Source organism: Miscanthus floridulus, chromosome 1, assembly GCF_019320115.1.
Source record: "Miscanthus floridulus cultivar M001 chromosome 1, ASM1932011v1, whole genome shotgun sequence".
NCBI classification, from domain to species: Eukaryota; Viridiplantae; Streptophyta; class Magnoliopsida; order Poales; family Poaceae; genus Miscanthus; species Miscanthus floridulus.
In genome coordinates, this window is record NC_089580.1 from 2,057,255 (window position 1) to 2,068,556 (window position 11,302).

The 11,302-nt window shown below is 45.3% G+C and overlaps 1 non-coding gene across 1 annotated transcript; it reads left to right on the forward strand.

The window, feature by feature from the left end:
• The first annotated feature begins 4,253 nt into the window (after positions 1 to 4,253).
• LOC136511306 (small nucleolar RNA R71) lies at positions 4,254 to 4,362 on the forward strand. The gene has a single exon (XR_010772678.1). It is a non-coding gene; the product is annotated as a small nucleolar RNA R71 (small nucleolar RNA).
• The last annotated feature ends 6,940 nt before the right edge of the window (positions 4,363 to 11,302 follow it).

Consider the following 11,302-nt stretch of genomic DNA (forward strand, 5'->3'; position numbering starts at 1 on the left):
TCGGAGCCAGGCATGAACAATCACCAACTCATGCCAAAGCTCCTCTGCTGCTCCAAGCCGTCTAGATGGTGGCAACCACCAAGAGAAACAAGAAATCCATAGCCACAACGATCTCCAAGTGCCACTAGATGCAATCACTCAAGCAAATGCACTTGGAATCACTCCCAATCTCACTATGATGATGAATCAATGATGGAGATGAGTGGGAGGTGTTTGCTTAGGCTCACAAGGATGTCAAATATGTCAAAGTGCCAAGAGAGTGAGCCCTAAGCTAGCCAAACACTATTTATGGATGGCCTCAAAAGAAAGAGCCATTGAAGTCACGCAGAGGTGACCAGACTCACTGGCCGGGCGCACACATGCATCTGGTCACCATCGTCCGGTCAACCCTAGCCATCCGTGTGTCACGCCTTTGAAACTGAGTCGCCCGATCCCAACGGTCAAAATGTTACGCTCGCGACATTAAAAATGATTGGACGTGGCCCTAAAAATGACCAGATGCACCACAACGTGGCGTCCGATCAAGTACAGAAAGGCACAAGAGATGATTTTTGTTGACCGGACACGTTAGGTCACGGGTGACTCGACACGTCAGGTCATGAGTGACTGGATGCACCTAGGAGTCCGGTCCTCACTTCATCTCTCTTTCCGCGCAAACCCTATCGATGTCAGCGTACGTTAGCTGCAACCTATCGCAGCCCCTGCGCATCTAGTCGCTTCTCTGCTCCTACGTCTGATCGCACCACCGAATGTCGCCTCCTCTAGTTAGCATGACTGAATGCACAACCAGCATCAGGTTGCTGCATCCAGTCACTTCTTAGCACTCTCAGCCAGAGACTTCACCATGGCTATAAATGATCGAACGCGCCTGGTCACCCCATGGCTAGCGTCTGGTCGTGGACCTTCTCTGCTTTTTCTTTTTCTAAGTCCACAACCGCTTCGCCCTTGCTTCTAACTTGCTAACCACAAAGTGTAGAACTTGTGTGCACATGTGTTAGACTGTTAGCATTTTTCAAAACATTTTACTAGGGTCAAAGTTAGCACACTAGGTTCCGAAATGCATATGCAAGAATCATGTCACCTAGTGGCACTCGATAAACCGTTTAGCCAAAGATTTCCCCTCTTTATAGTACAGCTATCGAACCTAAGTCACTCACACCCTCTATGGTGTCTTGAGTGTAAAACAAAAACCTATCTTATACCTTTGCCTTGATCTTTTGGTTTTTGATTTTCTCTTTCTTCTTTTCCAAGTTGAGCATGATCATCACCATTTCATGTCCACCTTCATCACCATGGATCTCATCTTGCTCGATCACATGGAATGGACCACCTTATCTAATTCACTCACTTAGATCAAAGGTTAGTCCTAGGTTTCATCAATTATCCAAAACCAAATTAGGGCTTTCAACTTGGAACAAGATAAATAGTAGCTCAGACCTTTTCATATCATACCCGTCAATTACCTAGACTTAGATTAAGCATATGCTACCCACGAGTTTCAAGTTCAGAGTAAATCCTTACATCGAACCAGTCTTATCCAAAACTCGGGAGAATTCAAGACTGAAAAACTAGGTACTTGAAAGGAATTACAACAGAGCAACTATTCATCATTTCCATTGCACGAGATTATCTTCAGAGTCCATTTATTTATTCAGCTCTTAAAAATAGAAAACTAGACACACACCTTTTTTTTTCAGATCACACCTTACTAATATATATATATATATATATATATATATATATATATATATATATATATATATATATATATATATATATATATATAAAAGACAAAGATAAATTTTTATTTTGCTTTTAGTTATGCATCTTTTTATTATTATTTTTTAGCAAATGTAGAGCAAACTTGAGAATAACAAAAGGAAATAAATACTTAGCTAAATACATGGAGGATGCCTTTCCCCCAAGCTGGATGTTGGCGTGGTCGAATGTTGAAGTTGAATGATCCTTCTCAGAGCAGATTTGCCAGCAGATGCCCTTCTCGTCTCGGGATAGAATGAGATGAAGACAATTCTCAGAGCAGATTTGCCAGTAGATGCCCTTCTCGTCTCGGGATAGAATGAGATGAAGACAACCGGGTGAACTTGCTCTTGATCTTTGTGCATCATCATCACGGCAAGGGTTAGGATTTTTAAGTCCGCCAGACAGGACTCTTCTCCTATCTTGTTCATTCTTTTAGTGCATCTGTCGGTCCCGGGGACGGAGACCTTGATGGTTACACCTCTAGTGATGGTGACTCAGATGATGTCACCTTTTCTTTTCACACCTACTTTATCTATGGACTGGTCTTAGGCGACATAGGTTCATCTTTCACAATTTCTTTAGGTTCTTCATCTTCTTCCCATTCATTCCTTAGGGGTTGATTCCTTTGGCATTGGGATGATCAACATCTCCTCCTAGAGTGGGTCTTCTTTGGCTGTTCATAAGTGGTATAACTATTGAAATAGTAGCGTAGCTTCTCTCTAGGGAATTGGAAGTGGACTTGTCCAGATCTGACATAGATGATCGCGTTTGTGGTGTTGAGGAACAGTCTTCCAAGGATGATGGGTGTGTCATCTTATTCACCCATGTTTAGAACCATGAAGTCGGCAGGGGCATAGTTATCATGTATTCTTACCATGACATCTTTCATTATTCCCTTAGGAAATCAGATTGATTGGTCCACCATCTGCAATTGCATATATGTAGGAAACAAAGGTTTATCACTAAATAAGTATTCATATGTTACCTTGGACATTATATTTACACTCAATCCAATGTCATAGAAGGTGTTGTGGAAGATTCTTTGTCCAATGGTACACTCAATCATGGGTACGCCTGGATCATCCTTCTTAGCAAGGAATGGTGAAGTGAGGAGGTAATCATACTCTGATCGGAGTGTGTTGATCATGTTGACTGATTCTTCTAGTGATTGCCTGGCTTTGTGCTTTCTTCTTCTATTGTTCTTCTTCTTAGTCACTGTTGTCTCTTTAGGCAGGTACGACATCTATGGATGCTTAGGAGATTGCAAGATACGATTCTTGAAAGAAAACTTTTCCTTTTTATCCTTGATTGTGAAATAGATCTTGGCATTGTCCGCATAGATGATGGCTTTTGTGGTGCTTAGGGAAGGTTGGCCCAAGATAATGGATGCCCTTACATCTCCACATGTTTCCAAAACCACAAAATCTACAGGAACATATGATTGTCCCACTCAAACAATGGTGTCTTCAAGAACTCCCTTGGGGTAGCAGAGTGACTGATCTGCAAGCTACAATCGCATATTTGTGTATGACAAAGTATCTCCATTAATTTTATCACATATTACCTTAGGCATAATGTTGACACTTGCTCTGAAGTCACAAATAGCTTCTTAGAAAATGTGAGGTCAAATGTCGATGGGGATGACATGTCTTCCTGGATTGCTCTTCTTTTCGGGCAAGGTATAATCTATCCACCTTCCCATCGATGGTTGTATATATTAGTATGTTGCATTATGAATATCGACAAGATTTGTAGATTCTAGATCTTCTGGTTGCCCTAGAATCTTACCTTTGTCGGTCTAAGGAACAACAACAGTCAACTGAGCTATTTGTGATTCTATCATTTTGTTAAAGCTATGCTGGTTCTTAATAGCAGAGGAGAGGTTATTCATTCTATTATTTATATTTCCTAAAACTCTATCATTGGAAGCTAATTTTCTAGATAAGCCTTCCATTATTTTAGCTTGGTTAGAAATCAATTCTCTCAAGGGTGGTTGATTGAAATTATTGAAATTATTACCTTGAGGGTTACCTTGATAATTACCTTGGTAGTTCAGCCTCTGTTGTTGATTCCATCCTTGACTTTGTTGAGAATGAAAGTAGTTGTTGTTGATGAAGTTCACATCCTCATGAATTTTAGGGTAGCTATTCCCTGAATGCCCAGTGTTTCCACACCTTTCACATGTCATGCGGGAATCATGAATGTGCATGACTTCTTGCTTGTCATTGGCTCGGTCTTTGAGCTTCTTTATCAGCAGGTCCATCTTGGCAGACATCATGTCTACCGCCTTGAGTTAATGCATACCTCCGCATCTCTTGTGGGTCTAAAGACATTCTTCATTCCAACCTTGGTTGGAGGCCATCTTCTCCACAAGAGCTATGATAGCTGGTATGGTGAGTGATAGGAATGCACCTCTAGCAGCAGCATCCATAGTCTCACAAGTACTATTAGTTAATCCATGGTAGAAAGTCTACATGAGTAGCCAATTCTCCATCCCATGATGAGGACATTCTGCAATGTAATCTTGAAAATGTTCCCACACTTTAGGGACAGATTCATCATTTTGCTGCTGAAAACTTGAAATTCTCCCACGTAGAGCATTGGTCTTGCCTGTGGGAAAGAACTTGGCTAGGAAGGCAGTGGAGCAATTATCCCATGTAGTGTTTCTATTTTTGTTGGCGTAGAACCATTGCTTTGCCTTCCCCAAGAGTGAGAATGGGAAGAGATGAAGTAATATGGCATCTTTGGTCACTCCTTTAATGGTGAAAGTGCTGCAGATCTCTAGGAAGTGATGGAGATGTGCACTTGCATCTTCATGTGCCTTCCCACAAAACTGGTTTTCTTGCACCATGTTGATGAGAGCTGGCTTGAGCTCAAATCCATTATCTCCAACATCGACTGTTGGTCCAGTATGGATGTTGGCTATAGTTGGAGCAGAGAATTCGTGGAGAGTCTTGTCAGTCATGGCTTTGAAAATTGGTGTTAAGTTGTGCCTTGTCTGGTTGTCTTCTGATTCTAAAGTTGAGACTTTCTTGAGTTTGGCTCTAGTTCTCCTGATTAATGCTTCTAGATCTTCAATGTAGTTTGTTAGAAGGTCAAAACCAGTCATACATTACCCTGCATAAGATATGAAAGTAGATAGAACAAGAATAATACTACTTGAGCAGAGGTTAATGGTTATCTCGAGCACATCAATAAGTATAAGTGTCGGTGTGAAAAGTGACCAACTAGTAAATATTTATCGTTTTGCCATAAGTTGTGATCAGATGTGACCTAGCACTCAATGACACATGGTTTATACTGGTTCAGGCAACATGCCCTACATCCAGTTTGAGTCAGTCGATGACTTTATTCTTGAACCTAGGTCCTCGAAGTTTGCTGTGGGGCTACAAACGAGTGGGAATAAGATGGGGGTATCGGAGGTCCGGTCAGACTCTCTGGACTGAAGGGCCAAGAGTGATGGGAGCTCCTGCATGCACTAAGTATTGGAACGTATGCTCTGTGTAGCTTTAGAATATCTAAAGCTAGTAGAGAGTGAGTCGGAATGATCTATGTATTGTCTGTTGTTCGTCGAATTGATCTCTTTCTTGGGAGAGGGCGCATCCCCTTTTATAGATGAAGGGGATGGCCTTACAAGTGAGAGAGAGGGAGTGTGTGCTACCTAGTCTTGTTGCCCACGCTGTCGGGTATGAGACAGTTTATTGGGGCCTACAATACTATTGATGCCCTGATGCATGTGGTTGGTTCCATCGTGTTCTTCTGGTATGGCAAATGTCGGTGCCTACCATACTGTAGGACAAATGTCAGTGCCCACAACACTGTTTGTGTCTTGATATGTCTATAAGGTTGCAAAGTACCCTTCTAACATGGCCTAATAGTATTGTCTTACAGGTGTGTAGGGTATGGTCCTTGGTATTGCGGTTGACTTGTGCTCCTTGCCTTATATGCTCTGCCTAATTTCTCGGGTCCTCACCGAGCGGGCGTCCCCATTCAGTCATTCCTAGTTGGCTCCGACCGCACTAGTTGGAGAAGAGCCGTAGGCAGAGGTTTGGTGTGTTCCTGGTCAAAGACGTGGGTTGGAGTTGGAAGCGAGTGTCACCTCTCCTTGGCCAGACCCTCCGGTCGGAGAGGTGGGTTAGAGTTGGAAGCGAGCGCCGCCCTCCTTGGCTAGGCCCTATGGTTGGAGAGGCAGGTTAGAGTCAGAGGCCTTCCAATTGGAGACTGGATCATTCTTCTAGCCTGTCATTAGGTATCTGGGTCGACCCAGGAGTTGTGCGTCGTCTGCTGAGCCAAGCTTTTTGCTAGGAAGCAGGCCCATTAGGGACCTTGGGTTTATGAACCCGACAGGAGCCCCTGATCCCCCAGGCAATTCAAGTAGAATCGTTTGGGGGATTTCCTCATTTTGTCAGTGGGTGCGCGCGAGCACACCCAGTGGGTGTAGCCCCTAAGCCCCCAGGCAATTCAGGCAGAGTCATCTAGGGGGGTTTTGACTTGCCAACGGGTGCGCATGAGCGCATCCAGTGGGTGTAGCCCCTGAGCCTACGTCTGACTGGCGAGTTGGTTGGAGGCTGCATATCTTGGTACTCTTTCCTAGGGCCACAGATTCCTATGTTTCTATTATTCAAGGTGTTTGCCCATGTTTGTCTCACCCATGATTTGCGTGGTCAGTTGTTTTCCCGAGTCAATGTTGAGCGACCTGAGCCCCTGAGCCCCGTTGGGTTCGGCAAGGGTTGGTTTAGTTCCGTGCGTTACCCCGTCCATGATTTCCTTGATCGGAGGGGCTGAGCTAATGTCGCTTGCCTCGATAGCTCGAGTGACGCGCTCGGTGAGCTCACTAACGGGCATGTCCGAGCGGAATCCGGGTCTGACGTTCGTGACAGGGTCGGCATAGCCCTGTCGCACCCAATTTTGCATAGCAAAACCAAGTACTCATATATGTGCGCCCAAGATGTCCAAACACACACATATATCACAAATTGCAATAGTATCAAAGTAAAGTACATATTACATCGCATATCTCATCATAAAGTTAATACAAAGTTTGCTCAAAGGCAATATTATTACAATCACAGTGGAATAACTAGCCCAACTGCTATAGGGACTCCAACTGGTGAACGTCTCCCTAGTAGTCCTGGACATCCTCCAAGAACTCTTCATATCCATTATCTATTACCCATCTAGGATTTTCATTGGATGTAAAGCAAGTGTAAGCTCACCATGCTTAGCAAGTATATCAAAGAGATCTATGAGGCTCAAAGAGGCTTGGCACTGTTTGACTGTGGTCCGCAATTTTAGTTAATCAAATTTTAGCATCCTGAATCACTACTTTAATGAACAGTCCCAATTCCCAAGTGATATTAAAGTATCATCAAGTTTATCTCAATTCCCAACCATCCATCATCCACAGTAACCACTAATCTCGAAGGATCTAGACCACTCGTATCTATGAGCATGGCTGTTATAACAGGTTAATTATTTCTGCATAAATTGTACAACTTTACCCACTGAGCTATGATTCCCAATGCTGGGGTTCGTAAGACCCACAACACCTCTTCCCAGGAAGTGTGGCAGAGTTTCACTATGAAACCCTTAGCTAGTTGCACTAATAGGTTGTAGCTACAAAGGAATGGCACGCGTGGGCATCGCAGCACGGTGCACACCCTAACAGAAAAAGGAAAGATACCCTCTTACCCTTTACTGGAGCTACAAATGAGCTAGTACAATCTAGTTAATAGGTTAAAGTCAGAGCCATGTGACACTCGAGGTTGTGCGGTCCCTCCTGGGTTGCCGCTTCAGGATTAAGTCCTTATGGAGAGGCACTAGAGTACTCAACCCCATACTCTAGCCCCCTATCTATTGCTAAAAAGCTCCATTTTATCACATTGCATATAGCTTTTAATCATGTTTAACAATTATTTCATGTTAAGCGCTGCAGCATCTATCTAAAATGCCTACCCGATAATCCCAGGTATCAAGGATATGTGGTACAAGTAATCATCTAGGTAAAGTCCTTAAAGGCATTTCAAATTAAACACATGCATGAATGTAAGTGGTAATAGTTCATAGGTAACAAGGGGCCTTTGGTACACTTGCCTTCCTCAAAGTTGTCCTGGGAGTACTGCTGATCCTGCTGGGGGTCCTTAGTCACCTCAAATGGCTCACCCTCTAATCGTGATCCAATCATCAATCAAGCATCATACCAATCATTACATGCATATAAGATAGACTTCCATTAGAATAGTACACCAAACAATGAAAACATAAGTTGAACAGCTTACAAATCTATTCTACGCATTGCTACGAACACGTGAGCGAAAGAATCACTCAAATTAGACTTAAAACACGAAAGTTATGCATGAAATAAGATGTAATAGCATTTCTGTAAATAAACTAAACCTATTTTTGAATTAAAACAATTAAAAATATAAATTCTCATGGTTATAGGACTGTGGGCATTAAATCTGGAAAGTATAGGGTCTAAATTGAATAAATACAGGACTGAATAGAAATTCTTTTGAACTGATGAGTACCGCGGGTTGATTCTACAAAAACAGGGGGGTTTTCTGCAAAATGCGCGTGGCTGACCATGGTTTGACTGCGGCTGCTGACTCATCTGACACGTGGTAGCTGGGGATTGGTGCGGTACACCATGCATGCGTGGGCGCGCTAACGTGGGTGCTGACGCAGCTCTATGGATCGAGTCCACAGCCCACGGTGGACCAAAACGGTACATGCTAATGTGAGCCACCCGTCTAGATCTAACGGCACAGGCGTGTACGGGGGCAACGGTCGCCGGGGAAGAAAGACCCGATGGCAGTGCCATGGCCAGCGATGGCTGGGGTTCACTGGTATGGTGTTCTAGGGTGTGAAACCGAGAATGGAGGGTACGGGCATGGTCAGGAGCTCACCATGAGTCTGATGAAGGTGTTCTCAACATTTAGGACGGGCTCTAGGGGCTTGGTCGATGGCGGCGAAGCTCTGGAAAGAGAGAAAGCATGCGGGTGAGGCTCAATCTGAGGAATTCATGACCAAATTGACGAGAGGGAGGTACCTATGGGCACGGGAGGTCGCAGCGAAACTCTGGGTGGCGTCGGCGTTGAGCTTCGAGGCGCGAGAGAGGGAGAGCTACGGCGGTGGTGGTTCCCGGCTGCGAGCAGAGGATGGGAGATGAGGCGGGGCTCAGCTCAGGGTTTTATAGGCCGAACAGTGGGGGAAATAAGGAAGGGAAGCGGGCAGATTCAGGCAGAATTGGTCGCTTTCCTTCTATGGGCGACGGCGCGGTGGCTTGCCATCAAGAGCGCCATTATCGGAAGTTGGAAAGGAAAGAAGCAGCGCGAGGAAGAAGGAAAGGGCTAGCGCTGATGGGCAGGTCCCGCGGAGCAGTGAGGGAGAGAAGAAAGATAGCAGCGAGCGTAGCATTGCAGGCCATGGTGCTAGGCTAGGCCACGCGCTGGCGTGCGTGTGCGCACGGGAGGAGGGCCGAGTGGGCTGCGCGGTGCGGTGCCATTGTGGGCCAGTGCGCTGGGAAAAAGAAAGGGGAGGAAGAGCACTGCTGGGCTGCCCATGGGCCAGTGCGGGTAGGGGAAAAGAAAAATAGAACTATGTTGATTCGTAGGTTGGGCCAGAATGGAAGAATTTTTCAAAATCAAATCATTTTCCAAATCTATCTTCTCTATTTTCAATTCTAAGCCAAATTCAAATGGGATTTGAATTCAACATCAATTCATCTAACCGTACACTCAATCAAAACCATATGCTCCAGCATGAATGCAACAACCATTGTTTCTAATCCTTATTATGTATTTTATTTATCCAATATTTATTATTTGGCCTAAGTTAGAAATACATAGAAAATGTATTAAAGGATAAGAATTAATTGCTAATTTGTAGTAAGAATTTTGGGTGTTACAAGCCCTCATGTGGCATTCCGCTGCTCCTTAACCCGCCTGTCGGTAGATGCTTGGGTTGTTCCAAAGATTGACTCAGGTGGCCCGCTAGCCTCCCCTCGATGGAGATTCTGTGGGCATGGCTCAAGGCTAGGATCGAATGAGAAGGTTGAGATGAACCTGTGTGCTTCTAAGCATACCAGGCAAGGGCCGCTGGGGCTCATCTGCATTTTCTCCCCTAGCTCTATTTGACATGAGGCAGCCTCAAGCCCTTCATGGGCCAGCCTTTGAACCCCAGTCGATCGTTGCTCATGTTGAATGAGGCAACTACCACCTCGTGACGCAACACGAAGCGTTGTGATGCATTAATGTGCATATGCAATGCTTTGGATGTATGGGATGAATGAATGGTGATATGAATGCATGTGTGAATGCATCATATGAGAATGGATGAATGAATGATCATGCATCAGAAAATAAAGTAAGAACACTTGGTAAGGTTACCTCAATGACTCGAGTGACGGGTTTGAGGAGATCTTGTCGGATATGTCCGAATGGGATCCATGTTTGTCGTTCGTGACGAAGATGGCATGGCCCATATGGGGCATCCCACTGCTCCTTACCTGTCTCACAATAGGTGCTTGAGCTATTCGATTGACATAGGAAGCCCATTGGTCTCTCCTTGATGGGGATGCCATCGTTGGGCCCTTCCAAGTCTAGCTTGGGGAGGCAGAGGGCCATCCATGTGTAGTTGTGCCTTGTTTCTTGCACCTGGCATGCGGTAGTGGTGGGCCATGCCCAGGCCATGTCCCGTCTAACCAGGCATCGTTTCATCGGGCAGGGCATGTTCCATCAGTCAGGACACATCCCACCATATCCCATCCACATTGAATGGGGAAAGGGAGAGGGTTTTTCTCCCCAATCCTTTGTCTTTCTCCAACTGCTGTGTCTCCTCCTTGAATGGAGGAAGGGAGAGGGTTTTTTGCCCCAATCCTTTGCCTTTCTCCAACTGTCGCATCTCCTCCTTAAATAGGGGAAGGGAGAGGGGTTTTGTCCCAATCCTTTGCCTATTCTCTAACTACTGCTCCTCCTCCTCCTTTCTTTTCACCAAGCACGTTCATGTACCATGGCGGTTCCTAAGTGAGAGAGGGTAAAGAGAGGGAGAGAACTCATAGATCCGTTTGTTTGTGCAAAGCGCGATGTCGAGCTAGAGGCCATCCAATGTGGACGAGGTAGTGATGGTAGCCTTCACCGAGAAGGGGCTGTTCCCACCAAAGGAGGTGGCGCACTAGAGGGCTCCTGCACCGGGGGAAGCCGTTCCACGACCTCAAGCTGATGAGGTCGTATCCTTCCTCACCTTCCATGAGCATGGGCTAGGATACCCTGCACACTAGGCTACTATATGTCACCGACTTTGTCACCGTCTACGAGGCCTTCCTCAGGATGGAGCCACACGTGGATCTCTTCTGGTGAATCTTCACCGGACGATCTTTATCGGAGGGTAAGCCACCCAGGACCACATCGATGGGGGGTTTCGCCCTGCAGAAGAAATTGAGGCCATTGGGCTCCTACCCCATGTACTCCCCCTATGACTGCAATCAGGGGTGGTATAGGGAGTGGTTCTACATCAGGAACCCAGTGGAGGCGCCATTCCT